The sequence below is a fragment of the Monodelphis domestica genome, chromosome 3, assembly GCF_027887165.1.
Source record: "Monodelphis domestica isolate mMonDom1 chromosome 3, mMonDom1.pri, whole genome shotgun sequence".
NCBI lineage: Eukaryota > Metazoa > Chordata > Mammalia > Didelphimorphia > Didelphidae > Monodelphis > Monodelphis domestica.
In genome coordinates, this window is record NC_077229.1 from 502,077,199 (window position 1) to 502,097,579 (window position 20,381).

At 34.8% G+C, this 20,381-nt stretch overlaps 1 protein-coding gene and 1 long non-coding RNA gene across 3 annotated transcripts in view; one reads left to right on the forward strand and one right to left on the reverse strand.

The window, feature by feature from the left end:
• The window catches only part of LOC100032364 (trifunctional nucleotide phosphoesterase protein YfkN-like), an 82,674-nt gene that overhangs the window by 30,156 nt on the left and 32,137 nt on the right, over positions 1–20,381 (forward strand). The window lies entirely within an intron of this gene.
• The window catches only part of LOC103092876 (uncharacterized), a 39,272-nt gene that overhangs the window by 1,114 nt on the left and 17,777 nt on the right, over positions 1–20,381 (reverse strand). The window lies entirely within an intron of this gene.

The window sequence follows — 20,381 nt, forward strand, 5'->3', positions numbered from 1 at the left end:
AAAGTCATGTAAGATTTCTTAATAGATATGACCTTTAGATAACTTTCTTCAAAGATCTGTGGAGTTTGAGCCTCTGTGATATTAAAAAACCCAAGAAAATATATGTTCACTAGAAGTATCAGTATCATGGAGGATACCCTGAGCAAATCCAAATTTTATAAAATGTATTATCTGTTAACAGAGGCTTGCTAGATACTCTTGTCTACAGATGACTTTGTGATCATTTTACCTATCAAGTTGGAAAATACTACAGATCTATCTAATAATTTTCATGGTTGTTCAATTGTCATACCATATACACTAGGTAGCACAGTAGATGAAGAATATGGCTTGCCTAGATTTTGGCAGATAGGTGTTAGGAGACTCCAATTACATAATCAGTATATTTGTCTTGGACAGGAATTGACAGTGTACAGATTTGGACAATGGACAGTGTACAGAATTGAGTAGGAAATAGAGATCAGTCTCATTCTTACTGGGAAACTGAAGCACTTTCAGTGAGTCCACACTACTTATTATTGCAAGAAGCATACCACTTATCCTGACCATGAAATCATGAAAGATCACAATCTCAAAAAAAAGAAGTCTAAATTTCAGATAGCACAAATGGCTGTGGAAAGTCATAATGAGCAATAAGTAGGTTGTAACATATTAGAATGGGCATAAAAGACATAATTGAGGGCATGTAAGAAAATGGAGTAGGTCACGTAGAGTTTGACATCCCAAGTACTGTACTGGTATTCACCAAATATCAACTACAGCAAAGTCTCTAACGCTGTGGGTAGGCCCAGCACTAAGGATTTATTTAGAACATATGAAAAAGAAACACAGAATGTGAAGACATATAGGTTTTGATCTATACCTTTATAGCAAATGTCAGCACCAGTGAGATTCTTTGAAGTATGTGAGTAACTCTAATAATCTTGGCTTAACTATCATATTGAAATATAGTGATAACTTTCCATATCAGCAACAGGGATATTTACAACAGTAGTAGGAGTGAATAAAAGTTGATAAAGGAAGTAAGCCCTGATGTACAGAGAGGTTTTTTTTTTAAAAGAAAACCATTTACTTTCATTTTTTATTATGTCAGTTTTTGCTCTAATCTCAAAGATTTCAAGCTTATTTTGCTAGAGTAACTATAATAAAATTCAGGCAGCATAGGTTAGAGTATTTAGACAGTTCTGTGTATATTAAAGTATTTTCTATTTCATTCTCTGTACTGAGTCCATTACCTCTCTTTCAGAAGCATAGCGTGTTTCTTCTTAAATCCTCTGGAATTGCGGTGGGGCACAGTATTAATAAAAGTTCCCAAGTCTTTAAAAGTTGGTTGTCTTTACAATATTGTTGGTATTGTATAAATTTTCCTGGTTCTACTCACTCTGCATGACTTTATATAAGACTTCTGTTTCTTCATGGGTTCTGAGTGGATATCTTGGGATCTTGCTTGACTAATAATAGTTGCTGCCTCAGGCACTCTGCTTTCCCATGGGAGTGTGAAGGTTCCTGCCTTTTCTGCCTTCTCTACCTATGCTGAGTGGCTTGGCCTTGGCTTGTTCCCATTCTGCAGCTTTGTTACCTTGGAAGAGTAGTAGTAAGTTGGACTGGTCTAAGTTCTGCCAGTTCCCACAGATACTGTGCTGCCTGGGTTATTCTCGTCTTACTCTAGTGAGACATGTTCTTCCAGCTTTCCTTTGTTTTGAGGTGATTTCTATACTTTTTGGTGCATATGTAGAGGGTTCAAGGGAGAGGAGATTCTTTACTCCACCATCTTATCTCTCAGTATCACTTCTTTTGTCTCTTAAAGGATTGCAAAATCTCATCTTTCCAATCTATCCAGACAGCTGTGAAAGTGATAGACCTAAAGCACAGGGCTGACCATTTTATTCTCCTGCTCACTACACTCCATTATTATCCTCTGGGATCAAGTATGGACTCCTCTGCCAGGTATTTGAAGTCAGAACCTGACTCAAGTCTAGCTTTCTAGCCTCATAATATATAATCCTTTCACACACACTATGGTTTCCTCCAACAAACCCTCCTTCTGTTGTTCATACTTGGCATTCTTTCTTGTGTCACTTCACCTTTGCACAGGCTGTTTACCTTGTCTGTAATGCACTCCCTACCCCATTCTCATAGTCTTCCTCAAAACACAGATCAAAGACCATAGCCTAGAGAAGGCCTTTCTTGATAGCCCCAAGCTACAGATGGCCTTCCACTGAATTTACTTTGTAATTATTTTGTGTTTGCTTTTATGTGTAAGTGCTGTTCCTCCTCACAGAATGTAAGCTCCTTGAGGGTAGGGACTTTGATTTTTGTCTTTGTGTCTTCAGCAGCTAATGAAGTTTACTTATTGATTAATTGACCTGAAAAATCACAGGTCCCTGATTTTGACATCCATCTCTTGCTTAGGAAAATGATCTTGGTAATGAAAAGGACATATCACAAATGGCTAAAATGGAGTTGATAATCTAGGTAAGTAGGGAAGTGAGAGAATCTAGTTGCCCTTGATATGTTTTTCACCAGGATCAGAATTTACAGATGTGACTAATTGCTGAGCCCCTGTCAGTGGTCTTTGAAAGATAATGGAGAACAGAAACAAATCACAGGATTGGAAAAGAAAAAATCTTATTTTTTTAAAAAAGGAAAGAAAATAGAAAATCATATAAACATTGAGACATTAAGCTTGACTTTGATTTCTGATAATAATTCTAAAACAGAGGTTAGGGTATATCTAAAGAAGTAGTCATGATCACAGAGAACTGTGGCTTAATCCAAAACAGTTCACACCAGATCAGGCTTATTTATTTTTGACAGCTAACTAGATTTGTAGTTGAAGGGAATACTATAGATAGCTTATCTAAATTCTAGGGGAACATTATAAAAAGTCTCTTATGCTATTCTAGTTGATAATGATAGAGAGATGTGATTGACAGGATTACAAATTTATGGGAATTTGGAACTGGTTGAATGACCAGATTGACCAGGCCCAAAAAGTAGTCATTGTTTGAGGTCAGATTTGAAGGGGTTCTCCAGTGAATATCTTAGGGATTTGAATTTGAACCACTAATACAGAACTTTTTTATCAATGACTGATAAAAAGATTAGATGGAATATACTTAGCAGATTTGCTAGGAAGAACAATTAAATATTGGATGACACAGTCAGGATTTAAAATTTTTTGACAAAGTATAATACTGGGTCAAATCTAAAAAGATGAAATTTAATTGCAATAAATATAAACTCATATGCTTGAGATGTTTAAAAATTCATAAGTATGAGAGCAATATAACTAGGCAGCAGTTCATCAGAAATTGATCTAAGAATTTTTGTGGACTGCATGCAAGCTCAAGAGTTCCATATAACAGGTAAATGGCAAATGCTATCTTAGACTCTTCTGCCAGGGTCAGAGCACATATGGACTCCTGTGTCTAGTTTGGGGTGACACATTTTATAAAAGATTCCAATTTGCTGCAGAGCATTCAGATACAGCACGTGAAAAGTCCTGGAGTTTTTCTTTTAAGAGTCAGCTGAATGAAGTAGGCCTAGAGAAAGAGATTAAAGAGAGCTCTCATGTCCCCTTTAAGCATTTAAAGGACTGCCATGTGTTAGAAGGATTAGGTGTATTCTGTTTGGCCTCTCGGGCAGAATGAAAAATAATGGATAGAACTTATTGATTTGGGTGATTTGTGTTTGATATAAGGAAATTCTTCCTAACAGTTTTTTTTGGAGGGGACAAAACTATGATTTCATTGGAATAGGAAACTTTCCATGAGGAAACTGCCTCTATTAATATAAGAAAGCATCTTATTTTCAACTTATAGTCTTTTCAATTAGTCAACTTATAGTCTTATTTCTTGAGTCATGGGGAAGTTAAATGGCTTGCCCAGATTCACATTACCAATATGTGTGAGAGGCAGGACTTGACCAAATTATACCAACAAATGAAACTGAAGACCTCCAGTGAAGTCCTTTAACAATTATTTAGAATCAGCCCATACTTTGCTAGATATTCATAAAATAATAGTTTATTTTCCTAGATGTTCACTAACCATTACTTTAATAATTCTAACAATCAAAGGTATTCAAGATGATAATAAGTTGTCTCAGCACCTGGTAGTAGGTTCTTCCCTAGTGGAGGTCTTGAACCAAAGATTTCATGTCTCTGGTATTAGGAAGAGAGGATGCTTGCTCACATATGGGTTAAACTAGATAAACTGGGAGGTCCTTTCCTTTTTTTCTTTTCTTTTTTTCATATGTGTATATATATGTGTGTGTGTGTGTATGCCTATATATATATATATATATATATATATATATACTCAGATTACAAGTAGATACATTACATTATATATAGATATAAATGTTTTCTAATATTTTATGATCCATGTTTTCTCCCTCCCTCTCATCTCTCCCTCCCCCTTGAGATAGCAATAATATGATACAGGTTGTACACATGCCATCATGCAATAAATAATTCCATGTTAATCATGTTGTAAAAGAAGATACATATCATTTATACTAGAGAAAAATTCAAGGATGAAATAAAATGAAGAATGATATGTTTCGATCTACATTCAGACTTCATCAATTCCTTCCATGGAACTGGATAGCCTTTTTCATCATAAGTTCCTTGGAGTTGTCCTAGATCCTTGCATTGTTGATGATAGTTAAGTCATTCACAGCTGATCATTGTACATAATTTCTGTTACTGTGTACAAAATTCTCCTGGTTCTTCTCACTTCACTTTGCCTTATTTTACATATTTTTTGCCTTATATTTTTCACTTTGTATCACATAGAAATCCTTCTAGGTTTTTTTTTTTTTGTAATCACATCTTGTTTGTCATTTCTAATGCATAATAGCATTCCATTAGAATGATATATTGCAAATTGTTCAGCCATATTTCAACTGATGGACATCCCAGTTTCCAGTTCTTTGCCATCATAAAAAGAGCCTTTATAAATATATTTTTTTTGTACAAGTGAGCCCCTTTTTCCTATCTTTGATCTCTTTCTGAGGCCCCTTCCAGTGAAAAGATTTATTGATTCTTTGAATTGTATTTTTTTGTGCTGTAACATGGATCAACATTCTCTCAAAATCTCCCACTTTATAACATATTTTAAACAGCATCCTATCCATAGGTTCAATCAGTAACATACTGGGTGGTAAGTACTTGGCAAAAATGAATTCTGCTTCCTTAGGCAGCATTCTCTTATTAAGCAGATATAGAATGATATTGCTGTTTTTAGATAAAGCAATGATTCTAATGTGAATTTTTACTTGCAGTTCTACATTTCTGTGATCCCATGAAGAATTAGAATTAAAATTAATTAATTTCTAATTAGAAAACAACTTATTTGTCCATTAGCTTATGTTTTATAAAGATGAGTAAAATACAATCCTTTCATGAGATCTACTGTAGTGAATTTTTTAATTATATGAAAGTTTTATATAATAGGAACAGAGATTATCAGCACACACAAAAACAGTCAACCTGACATTTTGCTTAGATTGCTAGGTGGATTGGATTCACTGGTACCTACCAAGATAAAAGCAATCATTGCCGGAGTTGACAGGTTTCTTTTTTTTTAATTATTTTTTATTTTTTTATTTTTATTTGGTCATTTCCAAACACTATTCATTGGAAACAAAGATCATTTTCTTTTCTTCCCTCCCCCCTCCCACCACCTCTCCCATAGCCCACGTGCGATTCCATTGGGTATCACATGTGTTCTTGATTCAAACCCATTTCCATGTTGTTGGTATTTGCATTAGAGTGTTCATTTAGAGTCTCTCCTCAGTCATATCCCCTCCACCCCTGTATTCAAGCAGTTGCTTTTCATCAGTGTTTTTACTCCCACAGTTTATCCTATGCTTGTGGATAGTGTTTTTTAGATCCCTGCAGATTGTTCATGATCACTGCATTGCCACTAATGGAGAAGTCCATCACCTTCGATTGTACCACAATGTATCAGTCTCTGTGTACAATGTTTTCCTGGTTCTGCTCCTTTCACTCTGCATCACTTCCTGGAGGTTGTTCCAGTCTCTATGGAATTCCTCCACTTTATTATTCCTTTTAGCACAATAGTATTCCATCACCAACATATACTACAATTTGTTCAGCCATTCCCCAATTGAAGGTCATCCCCTCATTTTCCAATTTTTGGCCACCACAAAGAATGCAGCTATGAATATTTTTGTACAAGTCTTTTTCCTTATTATCTCTTTGGGGTACAAACCCAGCAGTGCTATGGCTGGATCAAAGGGCAGACAGTATTTTATCACCCTTTGGGCATAGTTCCAAATTGCCCTCCAGAATGGTTGGATCAATTCACAACTCCACCAGCAATGACAGAGTTGACAGGTTTCTATGAGACATCACCATTGTAAAACTGTTCAGGAAGTAGGGCATGGTTTGAAAGAAGTTCTTTAAAAATATTCCTAATTCTTTTGACACAATGATTAAGTCACTGCTTTGTTTGTTTTTGACTAGCTAAAGCTGACCTTCTAATGATGAGTCTATTTGAAGTACCAAAGCCACATTTCTGAGACCAGTCAACCACTTTGACTTAGTTTTCTAAGTCAAACCTTTTGTCACCTTAGTGAGAAATGAGTCAAAAAAGGGCATCTTTAAAACGTTGTACTTACAGTACAAGATCTTAAACTGTACTATCAAGCAGTGGTCATCAAAACAATATGGTACTGGCTAAGAGACAGAAAGGAGGATCAGTGGAATAGACTTGGGGTAAATGACCTCAGCAAGACAGTCTATGACAAGCCCAAATATCCCAGCTTTGGGGACCAAAATCTACTATTTGATAAAAATGGCTGGAAAAATTGGAAGACAGTGTGGGAGAGATTAGGGTTGGATCAATATCTCACACCCTACACCAAGATAAACTCAGAATGGGTGAATGACCTGAATATAAAGAAGGAAACTATAAGTAAATTAGGTGAACACAGAATAGTATACATGTCAGATCTTTGGGAAAGGAAAGATTTTAAGACCAAGCAAGACTTAGAAAAAAAAATAACAAAATGTAAAATAAATAATTTTGATTACATCAAATTAAAAAGGTTTTGTACAAACAAAAACAATGCAATCAAAATTAGAAGGAAGCAACAAATTGGGAAATAATCTTCATAACAAAAACCTCTGACAAAGGTCTAATTACTCAAATTTACAAAGAGCTAAATCAATTGTACAAAAAATCAAGTCATTCTCCAATTGATAAATGGGCAAGGGACATGAATAGGCAATTTTCAGTCAAAGAAATCAAAACCATTAATAAGCACATGAAAAAGTGTTTTAAATCCCTTATAATCATAGAGATGCAAATCAAAACAACTCTGAGGTATGTAAACCTTAAAATTTAAGTGATTTCCTTGTCACAGGTACCACCTCACACCTAGCACATTGGCTAACATGACAGTAATGGGAAGTAATGAATGCTGGAGGGGATGTGGCAGAGTTGGGACATTAATTCATTGCTGGTAGAGTTGTGAATTGATCCAACCATTCTGGAGGGCAATTTGGAACTATGCCCAAAGGGCATTAAAATACTGTCTGCCCTTTGATCCAGCCATAGCACCCCAAAGAGAAAAAAAGGAAAAAGACTTGTACAAGAATATTCATAGCTGTGCTCTTTGTGGTGGCAAAAAAACTGGAAAATGAGGGGATGCCCTTCAATTGGGGAATGGCTGAACAAATTGTGGTATCTGTTGGTGATGGAATACTACTGTGCTCAAAGGAATAATAAAGTGGAGGAATTTCATGGGGACTGGAATGACCTCCAGGAATTGATGCAGAGTGAGAGGAGCAGAACCAGGAGAACATTGTACACAGAGACTGATACATTGTAGTACAATAGAATGTAATGGACTTCTCCATTAGTGGCAACGCAGTGAACCTGAACAACTCGATGGGACTTATGAGAAAGAACACTATCCACATTCAGAGAAAGAACTGTGGGAGTAGAAACACAGAAGAAAAAACTGCTTGATTACATGGGTTGAGGTGGATATGATTGGGGATGTAGACTCCAAATGATCATCCTAGTGCAAACACCAACAACATGGAAATAGGTTCTGATCAAGGACACAAGTAATACCCAGTGGGATTGCGTGTCAGCTATGGGAAGGGCAGGGGGAGGGGAGGGAGGAATAAAATATGATTTTTGTAACCAAGAAATAATGTTTGAAATTCACCAAAGAAAAAAGAAGAAAAAAAAACTTTGTACTGAGAACTACTCATATCCACAGTTTAGATGAATCATATAATGCTATATATGCTACATCTTTAAATATCTCATAATTTTTGAAGATTTTTAATGGCTATATCTTTTCAAAATTAGTGTCATGAAAAAGATGAAACAATATTGTGCAAATTCATCAGTTTCTTCTGTTTATCTCCCTCTAAAATTATGTTTTTGAAGTTAGCAGAAACTTCTTTTTCTTTTCACTAGAAAAATATTGCAGTCCATATTGTAGAAAAGGTTCCATATCCTGTCTGGCTATTTTCTATTGCTTGCCTGTATCTGATTGTAAAGGTTTGCATTTCATTGTTCAATTTGTTATGATGTTGTGCAGAGGAATTTCCAGGCTATTGAGATGATTTTTATCCATATTCCTAGTCCTAATTCACACATCATATGATTTGTGGACCACCCCCATCTTTTTAACTTAGTTCTTTTCTTCATTATTCAAGTCTGCTACTTGATATGCTTCTGTAACTATTTCTAGCTAATGATCTCTGACACTGTTTCCTTTTCATTTCTTCTCTCTTCTGTATTTTCTCTCTTCTTGGTTTTTGTGGCTTAGTGCTATTATTTTTTTTAGATATGTTGTTATTCAAGTCAGAGTATATCTTTTATTTCTTTTATTAAAATTCTTTATTTTTTATTTTTTCCCATATTTACATGAGTCTTGTCTCCCTCCTGCCTTCCCAGAGTTGACAATCAATTTCACTAGATTATACATATATTATCACTAAAATCCTACTTCCACTTTCTTCATTTTTGTAATAGAGTAATTTTTAAAAACTCAAACCCCAAATCATATACCCATATAAACAAATGATAAATCATATGTTTTCTACTCCCAACAGTTCTTCCTCTAGATGTGGATAGCATTCTTTCTCATAAGCCCCTCAGCGTTGTCCTGGATTATTGCATTGCTATCAATAGCAAAGTCAGTTAGATTTGATTATCCCACCATGCTTCAGTTATTGTGTATAATGTTCTCCTGGTTCTGCTTATTTCTACAGCAGTTCATGTAGGTCTTTCCATCTGGTTCATCATTCCTTATAGCACAATAGTGTTCCAACATCATCATATACCACAATTTGTTCAGCCATTCCCAGGTAGAGGGATATCCCCGCATTTTCCAATTTGTTGCCACCACAAAATTACAGCTATAAATATTTTTGTACAAACAGGTCCATTGCCATTTTTAAAAATCTCTTTGGGATACAAACCTAATAGCGGTATGACTAGAAAAAAAAGGTATTCTTTTAAAGCCCTTTGGCCATAATTCCAAATTGTCTTCCAGAATGATTGGATCAATTCACAACTCTACCAACAGTGTATTTTGTCTCAGTTTTGCCACATCCCCTCAAAAATTTATTATTTTCCTTTACTTTCATATTGACCAATCTGCTAGGTGTGAGTTGGTACCTCAGAGTTGTTTTTATTTGTATTTCCCTAATTAGGAGGGATTTAGAACACTTTTTCATGTGATTAATGATAGTTTTGATTTCTTCATCTGAAAATTGCCTATTCATATCCTTTGACCATTTGTCAATTGGAGAATAGCTTGGTTTCTTGTCCATAGTTCCTTATATATTTGGGAAATTAGACCTTGCTCAGAGCATTTAGTTATAAAATTTTTCCCACTTTATTGCTTCCCTTCTAATTTTGATCGCATTGGGTTTGTTTGTACAAAACCTTTTCAAATTAATAAAATCAAAATTATTTATTTTATATTTTGTAATGATCTGTATCTCTTGCTTTGTCTTAAATTCCTTCCTTTCCCATAGATCTGACAGTTATACTATTCCATATTCACCCAATTTATTCATGCTTTCACTCTTTATATTTAAGTCATTTACCCATTTTGAATTTATCTTGGTATAAGGTTTAAGATGTTGATTTAAACCTAATTTTTACCATACTGTTTTCCAATTTTCCTAGAAGTTTTTGTCAAATAGTGAGTTTTTGTTCCAAAAGCTGGGATCATTGGGTTTATCAAACACTAGCTTACTGAGGTCATTTAACCCTATTCTTTTCCACTGATCTGCCCTTCTATCTCTTAGCCAGTACCACACTGTTTTGATGATCACTGCATTGTAGTACAGTTTAAGATCTGGTACTGCTAGACCCCCATCCTTCACATCTTTTTTTCATTAGTTCCCTTGATATTCTTGTCTTTTGCTATTCCAGGTGAACTTTGTAATCATTTTTTCTAATTCTATAAAAAAGTTTTTTGGTAGTTTGATATGTATAGCACTGAGTAAGTAAATTAGTTTAGGTAGGATTGTCATTTTTTATTATATTACCTCACCCTACCCATGAACAATTAATGTTTTTCCAATTGTTTGGACCTAGTTTTATTTGTGTGAAAAGTGTTTTGTAGTTGTGTTCTTATAATTCCTGACTTTGTCTTGGTAGATAGATTCCCAAGCATTTTATTTTGTCTAGAGTAATTTTAAATGGAGTTTCTCTTTTTAACTCTTGCTGCTAATTTTTGTTGGAAATGTGTAGAGATTCTGATGATTTATATGGGTTTATCTTGTACCCAGCAATTTTGCTAAAGTTGTTAATTCCACTAGCCTTTTAATTGATTGTCTAGGATCCTTTAAGTATACCATCATATCATCTGCAAAGAATAATAGTTTAGTTTCCTCATTGCCTACTTAAATCCCTTCAATTTCTTTTTCTTCTCTAATTGCTACTGCTAGATTTTCTATTACAACATTAAATAATGGAGGTGATAATGGGCATCCTTGCTTCAATCCTGATCTTATTGGGAGGGCCTCTAATTTATCCCTATTATAAATAATACTTGCTGATGGTTTTAAATGAATATTGTTTATTATTTTGAAGAAAGATCCTTCTATTCCTATATTTTCTAGTATTTACAATAGGAATGGATGTTATATTTTGTCAAAGACTTTTTCTGCATCTATTAGATAATCATGTGGTTTCTATTAGTTTGATTATTGATATAGTCAATTACATGGATGGTTTTCCTAATTTTAAATCAGCCTTGCATTCCTGTTATAAATCCCACCTGGATAAATGAATAATCCTTGTGATGCCTTGCTGTATGTAGTCTCTTTGCTAGCATTTTATTTAACATTTTTGCATCTATTTTCATTAATAAGATTGTCTGTAGTTTTCTTTCTCTGTTTTTGGTCTTTCTGGCTTGGGAATCAGTATCCTATTTCTGTCATAAAAATAATTTGGTAGACTACTTCTTTGCTTATTTTGTCAAATAGTTTGTGTTGTACTGGAATTAGTTGTTCTTTGAATGTTTGATAAAATTCACTTGTGAATCCATATGGCCCTGGGGATTTTTTCTTAGGGAGTTCCTCGTTGGCTTGTTTAATTTCTTTTTCTGAGATGGGGTTATTTAAGTATCTATTTACTCTTTTATTAATCAAGGGATTTTATATATTTTTAAATATTTTCCCATTTCACCTAGATTGATATGTTTATTATCATATAATTGGGCAAGTAGTTCTTAATATTTGTCTTAATTTCCTCTTCATTAGAGGTGAGATCCCCTTTTCATTTTTGATACTGTTAATTTGATTCTATTATATTTAAATTTGATTTATCAGTACTTTATCTACTTTATTTGTTTTTTTCAAAGTACCAGCTCCTAGTCTTATTTATTAGTTCAATAGTTCTTTTAAATTTTATTAATTTCTCCTTTAATTTTTAGGATTTCTAATTTAGTTTTTATCTCAGGATTTTAAATGTTCTTTTTCTAATTTTGTAGCTTGCAATTCCAATTCACTGATGTCCTCCCTCTCTATTTTGTTGATATAGGCACTCTTGAATATCAATCCCACCCCCCCCCCCCCCCCCCGAGTATTACTTTGGCTGTATTCCATAGATTCTGATATGTGGTCTCCTCATTGTCATTCTCTTCAATGAAACCAGTAATTGTTTCTATGTTTCTATGATTTGTTTTTTGACCCACCAGTTTTGAACAATTCGATTATATGATTTCTAACTAATTTTAAATTTGCCTCTCCATGATCCCTTACTAATTATAATTTTTATCACATTATGATCTGAAAAAGTTGCATTTATTATTTTTGCTTTTCTGAACTTATTGGCAATGCTTTTATGCCCTAGTACACAATTGATCTTTCTATATATATACTATTTGCTGCTGAAAAGAAGGTATACTCCGTTTTATCCTTGTTCAGTTTTCTCCAGATATTTATTAACTCTAATTTTTCTAACATTTCATTCTCTTCCCTACTTTTCTTATTTATTTTTTTGTTTGTTTGATTTATCTAGTTCTGATAGGGGAAGATTGAGGTCTCCCATTAATATGGTTTTACTATTTCCTCCTTAAGCTCCTTTAATTTTTCCTTTAGAAATCTGGATGCTTTACTATTTGATGCAAAAAATGTTTAGTATTGATATTACTTCATTGTTTATAGTACCTTTTAGGAAGATATAATTTCCTTCCTTATTTCTTTTAATCAGATCATTTTTTTCTTTAGCTTTGTCTGATATCATGGTTACTACTTCTGATTTTTTTTTTCTTTAGATGACACATGATAAATTTTGCTCCAGCCTTTGAATCTGTGTGTGTCACCCTGCCTCAGATATGTTTTTTTGTCAACAACATATTGTAGGATTCTGGTTTTTAATTCACTCTACTATCAACTTCTATTTTATGAATGAATTCATCCCATTCACATTCACACTTATGATTAATAACTGTGTATTGCCCTTCATCTTATTTTCCCCTTTTGATCTTGCTCTATTCCCTTTCACTACATTCCTCCTCACTAATGTTTTGCTTTTTATCACCTCTCCCACTCACTCCCTTTGTCCAATTACCTCCCCCTTCTCTTCTTGTCTTATTCCCCTTTTACTTCTCTGTAGGATAAGATAGAATTCTATATCCCAGTGAATAAATTTGCTTTTCTCTCTCTGAGCTAGTTACGAGGGTAGTTTATGCATTACCTGCCACCAACCTTATTCTCCCCTCTCCATAGTGATTTTTCATGCCTCTTCATGTTATATAATTTTCTCCATTCTATCTCTCCTTTCCCTTTTTATTCATTGTAATCATCTTTTTCATTCCTTAAATTTTTATATATCATATCATATACATACATATCATAACATATATATCATTTCATATCATTATATTACATATACATCTTGTCATTGTATATCATTATATACATCATATCATGATAATCAGCTTACTTCCACACCCTCTTTCTAAGTATATTCCTTCTTTCTGCTCTACTACTAAGAGTAATTTTTGAGAATTACAAATATCTTTTTTCCATGTAGGAATATATACAATTTGACTTTAATAAATCCCTTAAATTTTCCCTTTCTTATTTACCTTTTTTAGGCTTCTCTTGGGTCTTGTGTTTGGACTTCAATTTTTTTTAAATCTAGTCTTTTCCTTAGGAATGCCTGGAAATAGTCTACTTATTGAATAACCATTTTTCCCTTGAAAGAATATAATCAGTTTTGGTAGATAGGTGAATCTCAGTTGTAAACCTAGATCTTTTGCCTTCCTGAATATCATATTCCATGTCTTTCAATCTTTTAATGTAGAAGCTAGGTTCTGTGTGATTCTGATTATAGCTCCATGGTATTAGAATTGTTTGTTTCTTGGCATTTGCAGTATTTTCTCCTTGGCTTGGGAGTTCTTGAATTTAGCTCTTATATTTCTGGAAATTGTCATTTGAGGATTACTTTCTAGAGGTGATCTGTGAATTATTTCAATTTTATTTTAATTTTTAAGGATATCTGGGCAGTTTCCTTTGATAATTTATTATATTATGATCAAGATTTTTGTTTGATCATGGTTTTTAAGTAGTCCAATGATTCTTAAATTGTCTCTCTTAGATCTATTTTCTAGGTCAGTTGTTTTATTTTTCAATATGCCATTTTATGTTTTCCTTCTGTTTTTTTTCTTCTTTTGCTTTTGTTTTATTGTTTCTTGATTTCTCAAGAAATCATTTGTTTCTAGCTGCTCAATTCTAATTTTTAAGGCCCAAAAAGGGCCCCTTTTTCATTTTTTTCATTCTTTTTTGAGCTCTTCCAGAATTGTTGTTCAATCCATTTTTTTTCTTTTTGACTTTGTGTGTGTTTGCTTTGCTTTCACTGTGCCCTTCTGTATCTGTATCTTGTTCTTTGTCTCCATAAAAATTCTTTAGAGTTAGTTCCTTTTTTTGTTTGTTTTCTCATTTTTCCTAACTTTTTATAGATAGGCTCTGTTTTCTGTGATGTTAAGGTACCCTAGGAAACTTCAGTCCTTCCTTGATGCTACCCTTAGCTCATTTTCTGAATTTCTGATAGTTTTAGTTCTTTGGATATGGTATGATGGCCTGAGGACTGGGAGCTCTGAGGACCTATTCTCACTGGTAATTCAATTAATCTTTTATATAGCTTAAAGACTTGCTTCTAGCTTGGATATAGCCTTTTGATATCACTCTGAACTTGATCAGTTCAGGGGCTGTTCAAATTCTAGCTCCACACTTGGAGCTAGTTTTTGGTCTCACTCTGTTCTTGATCCAATCAGGCAGACAGTTGATTATCCTGTCCTGGAGCTCTGCCCTGAGACCCTGGCAAAAATGTTCAGATAACTCTCTTGGGTCAATCAACTACCCCAAACTGAGATCTCTGTCCTCAACAGAGGCCCAGACTAGGACTCCTGGCTTTGCTTTGGGTGCACACAGATTAGCTCACTTCAGGGAAGACTGTGCTGGCCTAGAATTCTGGACTTCACCATAGGTTTAAAACTTCAAGCGGTGTGTATTGGATTGGATCTCTACCCAGGCAGGGTCTCAGAGTCTGAATGTTGGCTTGGGCTTAGGTTCAGAAACTGGCACAGCAGTTTGGGGTGGAGGTCCATGGTTTGCTTTTGGCTTGCTCTTTACTCTTTGCTATAGTCTTGCTGACTGTGCTCCCTTCTCACCTTTGTGCCCCAGATGTTTTTTGCCTACCTTTTAAATCTTTATTTTCTTGAAAGTTGTTTCTCTCTGTCCCCTTGTTGGTTCTTTTACTCCTGTATTCATTTTGTGGTGTTATTTTAATATTGGTTGGAGGGGATTGTCATGGTGACCTTGAGTTTCTCTGTTCTAATCTGCCATCTTGGCTCCGCCCCCCCCGAAATCCATTGTTCTGTCTGTTTTTATTTGTTGTTTTTTCCCATAGAACCAATTCCTAGTCTTATTTATTAGTTCAATGGTTCTCTTACATTTAATTTTATTAGTTTCTCCTTCAATTTTTAGGATTTCCAATTTAGCCTGTAATTGGGGATTTTTAATTTGTTCTTTATCAAGTTTTTTTTTAATTGCTTGCCAAATTCATTGATCTCTTCTTTCTCTATTTTATTGATGTGTTTAGAGGTATAAATTTTCCCCTAAGTACTGCTTTGGCTGTATCACATAAATTTTGATATGTTGTCTCCTTATTGTCATTCTCATTAATGAAATTATTGATTGTTTCTATAATTTGTTCTTTTTTAGCATTAGATTATTTAATCTCCAATTAATTTTTTATTTATCTGTTCATCAAGCCTTAATGATTATGTTTTTTTTGCATTATGATCTGAAAAGAATGCATGTATTATTTCTGCTTTTTTGCTTTTGGTTGTGAAGTTTTAATGTCCTGGTCAATTTTTGTGTAGGAGTCATGTACTGCTAAAAACTTTTTATTACTATTCAGTTCCCTCCAGAGAGCTATTAGTACTAAATTTTCTAAGATTTCATTCACTTTCTTTACTTTTTTATTTCTTTTTTTTGTTTGATTTTATTTAGATCTGAAAGGGGGAAGTTGAAGTTCCCTACTAGTATATTTTTCTGTCTTTTTCTTCCTGAAGTTCATTTAATTTCTCCTTTAAAAATTTAGAGGCTATACCATTTTGTGTATATATGTTTAGTACTGATATTACTTCATTTTCTTATAGTACCTTTTAGTAAAATATAATTTCCTTCCTTATCTCTTTAATCAGGTCAGTTTTTGCTTTAGATTTGTCTGAAATCATGATTGCTATCCCTGCTTTTTTTTTTTTTTTGCTCAAGATGATGCGCAATAAATTCTGCTCTAGCCCCTTTTTTTTTACTGTGTGTATGTCACCCTTCTTTATTTTTTAATCCACTCTGCTATCTGCTTCTAAGGGTGAGTTCCTCCCATTCACATTCACAGTTATGATTATGAGCTGGGTATTCCCATCTATCTTATTTTCCCCTTTTGGTTCTTCTCTTTTTCCTTTCATTCTGTTCCTTCTCATCAGTGTTTCACTTTTTATCACCCTCCCTAATTCCCCCTCTCTCCTATTACCATCCCCCTTCCCTTGTCTTTTTCTCTATAGGGTAAGACAATATTTTATACCCTACTGAGTATGGTTGTTATTTCCTCCCTATGCCAGTTAAAATGAGAGTAAAGTTTAAGCATTTTCAAACATTATTCATTGGAAACAAAGATCATTTTCTTTCCCTCCCTCCCACCCTTTGCATCACTTCCTGGAGGTTGTTCCAGACTCCATGGAATTCCTCCACTTTATTATTCCTTTGAGCACAATAGTATTCCATCACCAACATATACTGCAATTTGTTCAGCCATTCCCCAATTGAGGAGCATCCCCTCATTTTCCAATTTTTTGCCACCACAAAGAGCGCAGCTATGAATATTCTTGTACAAGTCTTTTTCCTTATTATCTCTTTGGGGTACAAACCCAGCAGTGCTATGGCTGGATCAAAGGGCTGACAGTCTTTTATCGCCCTTTGGGCATACTTCCAAATTGTCCTCTAGAGTGGTTGGATCAATTCACAACTCCACCAGCAATGCATTAATGTCCCTACTTTGCCACATCCCCTCCAGCATTCATTACTTTCCTTTGTTGTCATGTTAGCCAATCTGCTAGGTGTGAGGTGATACCTCAGAGTTGTTTTGATTTGATTTGCATCTCTCTGATTTTAAGATATTTAGAACACCTTTTCATGTGATTATTAATAGTTTTTAATTCTTTACCTGAAAATTGCCTATTCTTGTCCCTTGCCCATTTATCAACTTGGAAATGGCTTGGTCTTTTTGTACAATTGATTTGGCTCTTTATAGATTTGAGTAATTAGACCTTTGTTAGAAGTTTTTGTTATGAAGATTTTTTCCCCAATTTGTTGCTTCCTTCTTATTTTGATTGCATTGTTTTTGTTTGTACAAAACCTTTTTAATTTGATGTAATCAAAATTATTTATTTTACATTTTATTTTTTTTCTAACTCTTGCTTGGTCTTAAAATCTTTCCTTTCCCAAAGATCTGACATGTATACTATTCTGTGTTCACTTACTTTACTTATAGTTTTCTTCTTTATATTCAAGTCATTTACCCATTCTGAGTTTATATTGGTGTAGGGTGTGAGATGTTGATCGAAACCTAATCTCTCCCATACTGTCTTCCAATTTTCCCAGCAGTTTTTATCAAATAGTGGATTTTGGTCCCCAAAGCTGGGATCTTTGGGATTATCATAGACTGCCTTGCTGAGCTCATTTACTCCAAGTCTATTCCACTGATCCTCCTTTCTGTCTATTAGCCTATACCATATTGTTTTGATGACCACTGCTTTATAGTATAGCATAGTATAGCATAGCACAGCATAGCATAGCATAGCATAGCATAGCATAGCATAGCATAGCATAGCATAGCATAGCATAGCATAGCATAGCATAGCATAGAGATCTGGTTCTGCAAGTCCACCTTTCTTCTCATTTTTTTTTCATTACTTCCCTGGATATCCTTGATCTTTTGTTCTTCCAAATAAACTTTGTTATGTTTTTTTCTAATTCAGTAAAAAGTGTTTTGGTAGTTCAATGGGAATGGCACTAAATAAGTGAATTAGTTTGGGTAGGACCAATTCTAATTTCTAAAGAATCATCTTCTTTCAGCTTTTGAACCTCCTTTTTCATTTGGCCCATTTCTTCTTGCATTTCTTTTCTCTTCCCCATTTTTTTCCTCTGACTCTCTTGATTGATTTTTAAAATATTTTTTGAGCTTTTCCAGAATCCGAATCTAATCAATATTTTCCCTTTGGACTTTGTGTGTTTTTGCTTTGTTTTCACTGTCCCCTTCTGTGTCTGTGCCTTGCTCTGTCACTATAAAAATTCTCTATAGTTAGGTGTTTGTTTTTTTTATATTTGCTCATTTTCCCAACCTTTTTAAAGGTAAGCTCTGTTTTCCAAGAGGTTAGGGCACCCTCTTTAGTCCTTTACTTTATGCTACCCCTAGCCTTTTTTCTGTGTTTCTGCAAGTTTCAGTTTTTCAAGATGGTGTGGGTTGGGAGCTCTGAAATCTACCTCCTGCTGCTAATTCAATTATGTCCTCAGACTGCTGATAGCTTAAATTCAGGCTTGGGTGTATGCTTTTGGTCTCACTCTGGGCTTAATCAGATCAGGCACTTGGCACACCCCAAACTGTCCTCCTTTGGGGCTCTACCTTGAATTTTTAGAATGGGCCAGCGAGCACCAAGTCAGCACCCTGGAGACTGCCCCTGTCAGGGATCAGGGAGCCCAATTCCAAGGCACTGGACTGTCTCAAACTGGGATCTATGGACCTCACCACAAACCTGGATTGGGACTCCTGACCTCATTCTGGGCCTATACAGGTCAGGCTAAGCAGCACAGACTGCCCTGGGCTAGAATTTCAGACCTCACTGCAGGTTTGTTAGGAACATTAAGGGGTATGCATTGGGTTGGACTGTTATTGTCCCAGGCTGGGTATCAGGGTCTGGATGTTGCCTTTGGCCCAGGTTCAGAACCTGGCACAGTAGATGTGGGGTGGGGGCTCTTGCTATTGGCGTGCTCCTTACCTCTTGCTGTAGCTTCCTTATAGCTGTGCTCTCCTCTTACCCCATTGTCCCAGATGTTCTCTCCCTACCTTTCAGGTTGTTCTCTTCATGAAAGTTACTCCATTTTGTCTCCTTGTTTGTGCCTTTACTCCTATATTTGTTTTGTGGCATTATTTCAAGATTGGTTGGTGAGGATTCTCACAGTGGTTTTGAGCTTCTCTGCTTGTAATCCACTATTTTGGTTCCAGAGAATATCCCTTTTCAATTCTATATGGTGATCCAATCAGTCACAGTTCATCTGATGTAATCCTCATGTTTTTGGAGCTTGCTTGTATGATTGATGCTAGATGTAATGGACTGCTTCTTTAGTGCCAAACATGTTCTTTCCTTGGCTACTTTCAAGTCTACTAATGCTATTCCAGAAACCTAAAGGTCTGAAGAGAGAGGTTGATTTATAAATGAACTGCTTATGTATAAAAAATAGGAAGTTCAGCTTTTTGACAGTTCCCTCTCTGTCAAATAGCTGAAAACAAACCTTTCTCTTAGTCTAACAGAGCTGGTCTTGGCACTTGTCCCATAGACATTATGAATTAGAAAGTAGAATACTTTGTTAAGACACATGAGGCCTATTTTTAGTCTTAGAGTGATCTTATTTAATCCACTTTTCTCTTTTTGTAAATTTTAGGTAATAAATATTTTCCATTACTTAAAGTTAATGAAATGTGTTTACAAAGTTCTTTGAATTATTTAGAAATACTTGTTATATAAATATAAATGTTCATGATAAAGAAGACTGGGTCTTATTTAGAGTCCAATTTCTAAAACTATATTTTAGTTATACTATTATCTCAGCACTCTAGACATGGCAAGCAAAATTCCCCACCCAAAACAAGAAATTTCCCTGTCCTCTGGAGTCATGTTTGGTGGAGTAGTGAAGGGTTAGCGATAACTTTCTGGATTGTTACTTCCAGGTTTCTTGTACTAAGTTTAGGGGAAGTCGAGAAGTCTTAGGCGAAGAATTGAGACTTGCATCTCTTCCTAAAGATGGCCCTGGACAAGAATGCTCTTTCACCAGGCCTAGCCAGCTTAAATATGAAAACAAAGAGCTGCAATGAGAAGGTTCCGTTGGTGGAGGTGAGTAGAAAGTGAGGTGGTTCCTAAAAGAACCAGGTTTTTTCTACTTAAGATCTTGAAGATGAAAGGTCAGAGTATGTTTTGAATTGATTTGTACTAGTGTTGATTAAGGGGCATGTGTAGAGAAAGAAAAGTTAAAATTATGTGAACTTTCTGATTCTATACTCTTCTTTTTTTTTTTCAAGAGG